The sequence below is a fragment of the Gracilinanus agilis genome, chromosome 4, assembly GCF_016433145.1.
Source record: "Gracilinanus agilis isolate LMUSP501 chromosome 4, AgileGrace, whole genome shotgun sequence".
NCBI lineage: Eukaryota > Metazoa > Chordata > Mammalia > Didelphimorphia > Didelphidae > Gracilinanus > Gracilinanus agilis.
Genome location: NC_058133.1, coordinates 86,577,849 through 86,590,908, shown reverse-complemented (window position 1 = coordinate 86,590,908; position 13,060 = coordinate 86,577,849).

The following is a 13,060-nucleotide window of genomic DNA, read 5'->3' as shown; positions in this document are numbered from 1 at the left end:
CTCCTGGCTTCCTGTTTAAAAAATATATGTAAGACAACAATTTTTCACAATAAAATGTATAAACCTTATTCTTTAAGACTACAATTCTTTAAAATAAATATATAAAAACCTTATGGTTTACACAGAAGGGACTAGGATCTAACGTCAATTTAAAACCTCTTATAAATTTACAATTTAAAGTCTCAAGGCATCAAAATCTCCAAGGTTGTACTGTAAAAATATGGGCACCAGGAATGTTAAAATATAATCTAAATGGTTGTGGGTGCACACACACTGGGCTGAAGGAGAGACAGGACCAGGATAGGGAGACCAGAGTACACAGCTAAGCTGCTCCCAACTGACAAGAATGGCTGTTGGCCAACTGTTGCCACTAGGCCAGAGTCTTTGAAACCAGCAGGCAAGGTAAAAGGTTTTAACAGTTTAATTATGAGGAACTAAAAGGATGGGATAGGGGATTCTACACTAAAATCTAAATGGCAAAACCACTGGGCAAGGGGGGAGGACTTAACTTCTCTAATACTAATTGACCTAGGCCAGGCTGGGCATAAAGGAGCTGTTCTGGAGTTTCTGGGGGGCTGCTTCAAACCTGGTCCCGGCCAGGTTTGACCAGCACAGCTAAAAGGACTGTGGGTGGCTTTGAGGGTTTCTCACGGTAATCCACAGATGATCTCAGGATGCCAAAAACCAAGTTGGTCCAAGGTATCCAAGCAGAGAGAGTGTGCTTGAGATGCTGTCCACCAGATCCCAAACTCCTCCTCCACCTGGTGCTGCTCTGCAGGTCTTGTCCTCTTGCTAGATGCCACCACCACTCAGGATCCCAGGGAAATCAGGATGCAGGGTGTTCTTAACTCTGAGATCTCCCAGGGATAACAACAGTTTGTGCCAAACACTAATGGAGTCTCTCTCAGAGCACAAGGCCCTACTTCCTGCTCCTTCATTCCATCTTGGAATGCTCCAGCCCTTCCTGCTAGGTCAACCTTAATTCTTAATTAATTACTAACTAATCTTCCTCACAACAGTACACAATTATCAAGATAGAATAAAAACTTAAAAGACATGTGCTCCTATAAATACAGTATACAAAAGGCAATTTACAACTTTAAAATGTGTAAGATGTTCATAAATGGTACAGAGAACAGCATTGTTTTGATACAGTAAAAAATTGAAATCTTAAATAAATTAGGAAATAAAATATGAGTACCAGATAACAAGTTATACAGTTAAAAAAAAACCTCTTTTACCAGTTCTAATGAATTGTTCATTATTTGGGAGTTAAAATAAAATCATAAAAGGAATTAATATAGCAGCCAAAATTTCATTAGCTTAAAATGATTCAGTACAACAAGAAAATCAATAAAAAAAGGACAAAATTAATACACAAAACTAATCAGCAAAATACAGTAAGATACAGAGTTTTTTAAAAACAGAAATAAAACCCATTCAGTTCTGAGGTTTAAAAGTCCACCCCTGGTTCAATTCAAGGTCCTTCTAATTGAGCTCTGCTCTGAGCTTAAGGGGTTTTAAAGTTCAAAGCTCCCCCGAGTTTCAAGTTTGAAATAATTACAAGAAAGTTTGTCATTTTACTTCCTGTTTGAAGAGTAAACACTAGTGCCCATATGGAAGTGTGGGGTAGGGGCTAGAGAAAAGCTTAGGTCGGTTTTTAGAAAACCCACGTGGAGAGATTTTAGGCAGGTGTGCCTAGGTCAGGCTTTAGAAGAAACTTGTGGAGGGCAAAAATGGAGTAAAAGCTCCTCTCAAGTTAAAAGTTAGTACCAAGGGGATGGGGCATACTTCCCAAATCTGAAGTCACAGTTGGCAGTCTCTGAGGTCAGCATGAGGAAATAGTGGGGGAGGGCAGGCAGCTGTAGAAGCTGTCTCTAAGGGGCGGCCAGGGTGCTTGGAAATCTCAGGAGTCAGGAAAAGCAGCAGAGGTGGCAGCAGGAAACCAGCATTCGAACAGTGTGGGTAGGGGCCACCAGGCCCTGGGCACTGGACAAAAGAACTCGCAGCTCAGTGGCAATTAAAACCATTGTCCCTTTTCCCTGAAAAGCAGCCTCAAGGCTCGGGAGAATAGGGAGAGGAGCAAGTGTGGAAAAAGAGCAAGTCTGAGACTCCTGGTCTCAGAGTCTCATGGCTTGGTAGGCTATCTGAAAAATTGAGAGTTACTTTTCCAATGTGGTGGTTGCCATAAATGTAATGATTAAAAATTATAAAGGCTGATAGTATGGGGAAAAGTAATATTTTAATTACCATGGCCATGTTGGTAAAATATATATAAAACCACGGCTGACTCTTTCAAAAATACCATCAGTCCGTATCTCCTTTCATCTTGTCTGCCTCTTACCAGAGAGGGCCTCAAGTAGCAAAGAGGAAGTCAAACGCCACTCCACATTATTTAAAGCCAACGGACTTTACCTTGAAGATGTCATCCAAAACAGGAAACCCGTTGGACCATGGAAAGGTAGTTTCAAAGTCCCCCACATGTCCACAGGAAGTCTTTCAAATACTACACATCTTGAGGCTTACTACTTCCAAATAGAACCCCAGAAATTCTAAATAACACAATAGAAAACACATATTAAAATAAGCAATATTTTCCCATATTTATTTGAAAATATGACAAAAAAGTAAATTCCTGTATGTTAGCATTTATAAACAAACATCTACTTTTTATTTCATAAGATGATAATTTTTACTGAGACAAAGCTATTCACTTCTCTTCTATTGCATATCTATCCTTGGCACATGGAAATGTTGAAGAGTAAGATGTAAGACATATCATTTTTTAAAGAAAAGGACATAGAATGCCTACCTTTGCTTGAAAATGAGTTCTTTGTATACTACCTGAGTTGCCCATATGCTCTTATTTAAAATAAAACCAATGCAATTTAATAATGTGTGGATTTAAAGCCTGAAGATTTAATTCTGTGTTTCAGTTTTATTTCTGACTACCAAAAGTCTTTCCTTTGCCAAATTTCTCAGCCTGTCTAAATTTCTTCCTTTATCACTAACTTTGTAAAGCTGAAATAGGTAGAATGTTGTGAGATATGTAAGATTACAAAAGATCAAGAAACAATGAAAGGCTCATTTTTCCTATCTAATTATAGGTAGGCTCTGTTTTCTGGAAAGTTGGGGTACCCTCTTGATCTTCAGAGTCTACCTATAATTAGATAGGGAACATGAGCAAATAAAAAAAGAACCTACCTCTAAAGAATTTTTATGGAGACAAAGAGCAAGGTGCAGACACAGAAGGAGACAGTGAAAGCAAAGGAACTCACTAAGTCTAAAATACTAAAAGAGAGGGTTGTACTGAGACAAAAGGTAAGGGAGAGATAGAATGGGGTAAAAATAACAAAAAGAGGAAATAAAAATCAATACAGAGAGGAGAAAATAAAAATGATAACAGGCAATTATTAAATTTTCCTCTCACAGTAACAAACTCAGAGAGTGAAAAACGAATATATCAGTGGGGTATAGAATTCTATCTTATACTACACAGAAGTAGAAGGGGAAAAAGACAAGGAAAACAGGGGGTAATTGAAGGAAGGAGTAAGTGGGGAGGGTGACAAAAATCAAAATACTGGTGAGGAGAAATAGAGTGAAAGGGAATAGAGCAGGATCTAAAAGGGATAATACTATGGAGGGCAATACACAGTTAGTAATCATAATGTTTAATGTGAATGGGATGAATTCACCCTTTAAAAGAAAGTGGAAAGCAGAGTTAATTAAAAAAAGATAATCTTTCTGTATGTTGTTTATGAGAAACACATTTCAGTCAGGGTGACACATATAGATTCAAGGTAAAAGGTTGTAGCAGAATTTATTATACATCATCTAAAGTAAAAAAAAGCAAAAGTAAAAATCTTGATACCAAAGTCAAAGTAGAAATTGCTCTGATTAAAAGAGATGAGGGAGGAAATTATATTTTGCTAAAATGTACTATAAACAATGAAGTAATATCATTACAAAACATTTATGCACAAAATGGTATAACATCTAGATTTCTAAAGGAAAAATTGAAGGAGCTCAAGGAAATAGATAGTAAGAGCAGACTAATGGGGGATCTCAGCATTCCCCTTGTAGAAGTAGATAAATTTTACCAAAAAAAAAAATAAGAAAGAAGTAAGGGAAGTAAGTGAAATTCTAAAATAATTAAATTTAATAGTTACCTGGAGAAAATTGAATAGGGATGAAAAGGAATATACCTTCTTCTCAGCAGTACATGGTACATATACAAGGATTGATCTTGTACTAGGGTGTAGAAATATTGCAAACAAATGCAGAATAGCAGAAATAATGAATGCTACTTTTTAGATCATAATGGGGTAAAATTATAATTAACAAAGTGCTCATGGAAAGGCAAATTTAAAATTAATTGGAAACTAAGTAATCTAATTATTCAAAACTGGGGGGGGTCAAAAAAGAAATTTTAGAAACAATTACAGAGATCATTAAAGAGAATGACAATGAGGAGACAGCATATCAAAATTTATGGGATGCAGGCAAAGCAGTATTGAAGGGAAAATTTGTATTCCTGAGTGCCTATATCAACAAAATTGAAAGCATGGAGATCAATGAATTTGGCTTGCAACTTAAAAAAAAGTTAGAAAAAGAACAAACTAAAAATCCTCAGATAAAAACTAAATTGGAATCCTAAAAGGTAAAGGAGAAATTAATAAATTTGAAATTAAAAAAAAACTATTCTCAAAATAATAAACAGTCTATATTTAAAACCATCAGCAAGTATCCTCTGCAACAGGGACAAGTTCACAAGTTAGAAGCTTTCCAAATAAGATCAGGAGAGAAGCAAGGATACTCATTATCATCTCTATTATTTAATATTGTTCTAGAAAAGCTAATGATCACAATTAGAGAAGAAAAAAATTGAACGGATTAAAATAGGCAATGAGGAAACTATCACTTTTGCAGATGACATGATGGTATACTTAAATAATTCCAAAAAATCAACTAAAAGAATAGTGGAAATATTTAACAACTTTAACAAAGTTGCAGGGCAGAAGATAAACCCACATAAATCATCAGCATTTCTATATATTTGAAACAAAACTCAGCAGCAGGAGTTAGAAAGAGAAACACCATTTAAAATCACTCTAGACCAGGGGTCGGCAACATATGGCTCTTGAACCATATCTGGCTCCACCTCTCAACCTGCCAGTTTGGGCAGGGCCCCAGGATGTGCCCCAGGGGGCCCTTCAGCCCCCACCCCAGATTCCAGAGCCTTCCGCAGGTGTTTATGGTTCTCACAGCCAAAAAGGTTGCCAACCCCTGCTCTAGAAAATACAAAATACTTAGGAATCGGGGCAGCTGGGTAGCTCAGTGGAGTGAGAGTCAGGCCTAGAAACAGGAGGTCCTAGGTTCAAAACCGGCCTCAGCCACTTCCCAGCTGTGTGACCCTGGGCAAGTCACTTGACCCCCATTGCCCACCCTTACCAATCTTCCACCTATGAGACAATACACACCGAAGTACAAGGGTTTAAAAAAAATATTTAGGAATCTATTTGCCAAGAAAAACACAGGAATTATATAAACACAACTACAAAAAATCCTTCAAAATTGAAAATCCATCTTGTCTTTGTGAAATAATCCTAATTCTTTGACTGATTCTATGATTGTTTCTGTTATTTTTATCAGCACTCAGATTTCAGTCAAAATGTGCAAGAAAAATTCCAAAGTTGATAATAGAAGCTCTTAATTTTTATTGGTAGCTATAATATTCTATACTATATCTATCTTTTCTACTACTATGGTTAATGTTATATTATAAGTGATATCTTATACACAGTTTATTAACTGTATCTAACTCTAAAATTGTAGTTGCACTTACCTAACTATAGGATTATATGTGATTCCTAGTTTTATAATCATTAAAATAAAAGTAATAAAGGCAATTTCCTTTTCACTTTTTCAATTTCTTTTCTTAGACTTATTCAAGTACTCTATTACCTCTTTTGTTAAACTGGGCAATGCATATTTTTTGCAAATATTTAACAATTTCTCTTAAATTGTCAGATTTATTAGCATATAATTGGGCAAAACAGTTCCTGATGGTTTGTTTTAATTTCCTCTTTATTGCTGATGAATTCATACTTTTCATTTTTTATACTGACAATTTGATTTTCTTCTCTCCTTTTTTAATCAAATTAACCAATCCTCTATTTATTTTTTTCATAAAACCAACTCCTTATTTATGTATCTAGTCTCATTTATATATTTTTATTTTTTATATTTTTAGTATAATTTATGTATTTAGTCTTACTAGCTTAAGGGATCTCTTACTTTTACCTTTATTAATTTCTTCTTTATATTTTAGGATTTCCAATTTGGACTTTAATTGAGGATTATTAATTTGTTCTTTTGTGAGAGAAGAATCCCTTAACCCCCTTATATGGAGATTAGATTTTAATGTTATCAGTAATCTTGAGATAATCATAATTGTAATGCTAAGATAGCCTAAGTCATGATTTTAGCAGACTTTTGTGAATACTCTGGTATAAGTATTAAGGTTTTAGATTTAGGAAATAACTATTTTTGCATAGGCCTTAGTGTTAGCTCCACCCTTCAGAGTTGCTATGTCAGGCACCCTAACATGTGATCCATTATACATCATAATGCCTTAACTTTAGTTTAGAACTTGGTACCACTCATCATCACTCATTCTTAGTCCAAGCATCACTGCTTCCCCCATTTTCATCAAGTGATTCTAAAGTCATGGTCAAAAGATTTCTTTTATCAAATAAGTGGTGCTTCCTAGTTGACCTAACCTATGGACAAATAAGGAATGCTTCCTAGCTGACCTAACCAATGAATATTGCTTCTGGGTGTCTCTACTCTTTGATGGGTATGACTATTTTTTTTTTCTGGAATAAAAGTTGCCTAATTCTTTGGGGTATAAAAGAAGATCTTACACAGCACTCATGGTCCTCTGGTCTTGAATAGGGGTCTGACTTTGTTGTGGGACTGCCTCCACCCACAATATTTCTTAATGGCTTGGAGACTTTGTTTATTATTTGCATGCCTGTATTTAGAAAAAAATGCACAACACTTTTTCTAGTTTTTTAGTTGCATGCCCAATTCTGTTTTTAGTTACATGCCCATTGATCTACTTTTTCTTTATTTTACTGATATAAGCATTTTGAGATATGTGATAATTAGATTAAGTCTACACTGCCCATCTTTAGATTTAATCATAAAAGGTGAGAGCACCTTCCAATTCTCGGAGGTCCTAACCTACCTGTGCTAGAGTGAGTAATAAATCAGAATCAACAGACCACCCTCTATGCTTTCACGCAGGCTAGGAGAAGGCACTGGAAGTGACGCATATGTGACCCCTTTAAAAGAGGGAGTTGAGAGTGTGAGGCAGTTTCTGCTTTGGTGAAGGGGACCTGAGGGAGCTTTGCTGGTTCGTGACAGAGACTGTTCCACATGGTAAGTTTAAAGACTGAATCTTCCTGAACTTCTATTAAGAAACTTCCTTTTATAGACTCTGTGAATGAAGATTGCTCCATTCACCTATAGGCCTCAGGCTCTTTAACCCTGGCCTGAGGGTTAAGATCTACCTGGATTAATTAGTGAAATAGATTCTTATTTTCTTCCTCTCTCTCTTCTCTCATGTAAATAAACTTCCATAAAAGTCTATTTTGATTTGATGGTGACCATCTTTAATATACTGAACCCATAAAACCCCTTTTTCTGCCTTACAGATATTAACTTTCCCCTGAGTACTGCTTTGGCTGTATTCCATAAATTTTCATAGATTGTCTCCTCATTGTCATTCTCTTGAATGAAATTTAGTATTTCTATAATTTCTCCTTTGACTAACCCTTTCTTTAGAGTTAGATTATTCAGTTTCCTAGTCATTTTAATTTGTCTTTCCATGCAATCTTATTGATAATAACTTTATTGCTTTATTATTTAAAAGCATGTATTTATAATTTTTACTCCTCTGAATTTGGTTGCAAAGTTTTTATGTTCTAATACATGGTCAATTTTATTTAAGTGCCATGGGCTGCTAAAATAAAGGTATATTTCTTTCTATTTTATTTTTGTCTGAGATCTATTCAATCTAACTTTTCTAAAAACTTCATTAACTTCCTTCACTTCCTTCTTATTTTTTCATTTTTTGTTCAATTTACCTAGATCTGAGAGGGAAAATTTGAGATCCCACATTAGTATAGTTTTACTGTCTATTTCCTTCTGAAGTTCACTTAATTTTCTCCTTTAAAAATATGGAGGCTTCACAATTTGGTGTATGCAAGTCTAGTATTGTTTTTACTTCATTGTCTATGGTATCATTTTGTAAGATGTAATCTCCTTCCTCATCTCATTAAATTGTATTTTTTTTTCATTAGCTTTATCTGAGATCATAAATGCCAGTCCTTTTTTTAAACCTTAACTGAAGGAAAATAAATTCTTCCCCAGTCTCTTAAATTTATTCTCCGTGTGTTTCCCTGTCTCAGTTGTATTTCTTATAAATAAATAATATATCCCAGCATTCGGTTTTTTAACCCTTCTGCTATCTACTTTCATTTTATGGGTGGGTTCATCCTATTTATATTCACAGTTATGACCTTGTATTCCCCTTCATCTTATTTCCCCCCTCTTCCCTGCTCTTTCTCTCTCCAGTCACTCTGTTCCTCCTCATAAGTGTTTAGTTTTTAACCCCTGCCCCAATTCCTTCTCCTTTATATTATCAAACTTGTCTTATTCCCCTCCCACTTCTCTACAGGAAAAGATAGGATTCTATGTCCAAATATGTATGATTGTTATTCCTTCTCTGAGTAAATTCTGATTAGAGTAAAATTTAAGCATTGTCCATAATCACCTTCATCCTCTCCTCCACAGAAATAGATTTTTACCCCCACAATTTTAAAGTGAGATAATTTACCCCATTCTACCTTTCTCTTTCCTCTTCTTTCAGGGCAATCCTCTCTTTCATCATTTGATTTTTTTCTTCTTTATGGACACCCTATTGTCTATGTATACTCATTGTATTACTATAATAGTGATAAAAAATTTAAGTTACAAATATCATCTTTCAATGAAGGAATATAAATAGTTTGGCCTTAATGAATCTCTTAAATTTTCTCTTTCTTGTTTCCTTTTTAAAATTATTCTTGAGTCTTGTATTTGGACACCAAATTTTCCTTTTAAATTAAATGTTTTCATCAGGAATGCTTTGAAATTTATTTTATTGAATGACTATTTTTTCACGGAAAATATATATCAGTTTTGCTGGGTAGATTATTCTGGGTTTTAAATGTAGTCCTTTTGCCCTCCAGAATATCATATTCCAAGCCTTCTGATTCTTTAATGTGGAAGCTGCTAATCATGGGTAATTCTGACTGTGGCTCTCTGTTATTTGGATTGTTTCTTTATAGCTACTTTCTATATATTCTCATTGGCTTTGGAGCTCTTGAGTTTGGCAATAATAATCCTGGGAGTTGTCATTTGGGGATTTATTGAAGGAGATGATTGGTGAATCCTTTTATATTTCTATTTTACCCTCTTACTCAGGAATATCAGGTATTTTTTTTATAAATTCTTGTAATATGTACTTTTTAAATGAGTGCATTTTTCTTCTATTTTTCATTCTTTTGATTTTGTTTTAATTTTTCTTGATTTTTATGAAGTAATTGCCTTCTACTGCCCCAATTTTCATTTTTAAGGAAGTATTTTCTTATATGAGCTTTTGAAAGCCTTTTTTCCATTTGGTCAAGTCTACTTTTTAAGAAACTATTTTATTCATTGAATTTTTATACCTAGTTCCATTTGGCCAATTCTTCTTTGCCTTGCTTTCATTTCTTTCCCCATTTTTCCTTCTACCTCTCTTATTTTTGAAATCCTTTTTGAGCTTTTCCAGAGCCTGAGATCAAATTAATTTTTTTTGAAAACTTTTATGTAGCTGCTTTGATCTCAATGTCTACTTCTGTGAGTTGTAAAGAGTAAAAAGGGGGCCTTATTTGGGCTAATATTAAAAGGTTGGTCACTGAGGGGATTGAATAATTATCAATCCCCAATTAAGAATAACCTCAAGTCAAAAGGACTTTTATTGAAGTTTATTTACAAATGAGGAGAGGAAGAAGAAATAAGGAAATGAGAGAGAGGATAAGATAGGATAAGTAATCTAATACACTAGGTAATTTGCTCTGATCCCCTAGTTCAATTCAGGTAGATCTACTTAACCCTCAGCCAAGAGAAATCTAGCCTTGATCCCAACTTTGGAAAGTCAGAGGCCCAAAGGGCCTCAAAGGTGAACAAAGCAAAAGCTTCAGACACAGAGTCTCTATTAAAAGGAAGTTCCTTAAAAGAAGTTCAGGAAGATTCTGTCTTTACACTCACCATGTAAAATCTCATCAAGGTCCAGAGCTCCTTCAAGTCCCGTTCCAGAACCAGAAGAAAGGGCCCAGCTCACTGAGGTCTCTTTTTAAAGGGGCCTCTTTTACATCACTTCCTGTGGCCTCCTCTTAGTTTACATGTCCAATCATAATGGATTCTTTTCTCAGAACTTCCCAGGAGGCAGTCAATAAGTTCTGATTTGTCACTCACTCTAGCACACATGGGTCACAGACCACCCAACCTGTGAGTTAAGTGGGGATGTTTTCACCTTTGGTGATTAAATCTTAAGATGGGCAGGGTAGATTTAATCTTATTATCACAGAGTGGGCCCTATTTGGCTGTATAATAATTTTCTAAGGTTAGTTTTTTTTTAATCTTTGCACATTTTCCCACCCTTTATCTCAACTTTTATTTTTATGTTAAAGGTGGACTCTGTTCTCAGGATAGAGAAAGCAATCTCATAAAATACAGTTTTTCCTTGATATTACTCTTATTTCTATTTCTGGGTTTCTATAAGCTTTGATTCTTCCCAGAGGGTGTGATAACCTTTGGGATAGAAATCTTAAAACCTCCTCCCTCTACTAATTCAGTCTCCTCCATGTACTCTTTATGGATTGTAGGGCTCAGGGCAGTGTAAGCTACTTTCAGCTTGGTTTCAGCATCTAATCCCAGCCTTGGTCAGGAGCTTTAGGCTTTGCTCTAGGTTTAAACAGCTAAGGACTCTGAGGCTTACTTTGGGTCTATACTAGTGTAATAGCAATGGGGTTTTGGGAATGGAATTAGATATTTAATTAGGCCACTATCAGAAGGTTAAACTGTTTTTGAAGGCCAAAAGAACCAGTGTCAGTCAGTTGGTTGATTGTGGCTTGATAGCCTGACAAGACTCCTTCAGGCAGAGCCTGCCTGAGGTAACACACACACCACTCAATAACAGAGTTAAATTTTTTATTTATTATAACAAGGAAAGGGGGAAAGGGAATTTGTATAATCCTAAACTAATATCCACTACCTAAACTTCCCCCAGATCTGAAATTGTTCCCTCACAGGAAGTCTTCACAGAGATTGACCCATATGCTGATCTCCCTAACTGGCTAATAGATCCCAGGCCCTAAACTGGATAGACCTACACTAAATCAAACCACCCTTTCGATGGTAATAGAGAAGTGATCTATGGCAGGTATCTGGGCCCAGGGAAAGATTTTGAATCCACAAGGACTGCAGACCTGATCTTACAGACAGCTGGTCCAAAAGACTCAGGATCATACCAGGAGCTCAGAAGATCACAACAAGTAGCAGATAAACAGATAGGATGGGAGATTAAAGCAGTACAAACACCAAGGAAATTAGTCAGTCTTCTCCAGACCAAACCAGAGAAAGACTCTGCTCTGTAAAAATAAAATAGGGCCGAGCACAAAAATAAGGCAAAGACCAAGGAAATAAAGGTTCACATTGATTCTTAGATACTTTTGATAGATATTATAAAAAATATCTTCAGTAGTAAAGTGACGTGAAGTTCAAAGATGAACTTCCATTCAGGGCCAGACACAAAGAATGTTAAAGAGACTCTTGTTTAAGAAACATAAACTATTTATTTAAAATATATAAGGATAAAAGGTTTTCTGATTCTAAGGGATTCTAACCCCCCAAAAAACTACGAGGTTCCCCATGGAACCATTTCTCCTGTGAGTCACAGGCTATGCTAATCCTCCTTGATCTAACTAACAAATTTTATAATATTCTAACTAAAACTACCACTATAATTCTTAACTTCACCTTTAAGTTATAAAGATAACCAAGGTTAGAGTATTAACAAGAATCAGGTTAGGACTCTGATCCTTAACAGACTCAGAGTTCAAACCAAAGACCAGGTTTTCTTTGTTTTTAGTTTTTTTTCATAGTTTAACCAATCTATACATAGTAACAGATAAATGAATAGTGTTTCCCAAGTTGGAAAAGAAAACACTCCACTCCTTCAAGTCTTTCACTCAGACAGAGAGAGAGAGAGAGAGGCAAAGATGTTACCTTCTTCAGCCCTGAGAGAGAAAAAAACCATATGTGGCTCTGTCAAATGTCAGAAGCCAACTGCCAAAATGCCACACCCAGAGCATGTAAGTGTCATAAAATAATGGTTCCAACTGACAACAGTTGAAATTAACACTCTCCCAGCTCTATTTGAAACTGCAATTCTTCCTCAATCCAGATTCTCTGCTTCTTATCTCTAAACTAATACAATAATACTTATTTTATAATGTCCTTATAGCTCAACCCTTAGTTAACTGCCTAAATCCAATTTTTCCCATTCTAGAATTCTCCAACATTCTTTTACTTTCATATTAGCCAATATGATAGGTGGAAGGTGGTACCTCAGGTTGTTTTAATTTGAATTTCTCTAATGAATAATGTTTTTAGAGCATTTTTATGTGATTATATATAGCCTTGATTTCTTCCTCTGAAAATTGCCTATTCATATCATTTGACCATTTATCAATTCAAATATGATTTACATTCCTATAAATTTGACTCATCTCTGTATTTTTGAGAAATAAGACTTTGGAGATAGTTGCTATAAAAGTAAAAATTTCCCAGCTTTCTCCTTTTTCTGCAATCTTGGTTGCATTGGTTTGGGGAAATCCCATATTTCCAAAAGCCATGGGTTACAAAAAGTAAAACAAAATAAATCAAAACACATAAAATTCATTAACAT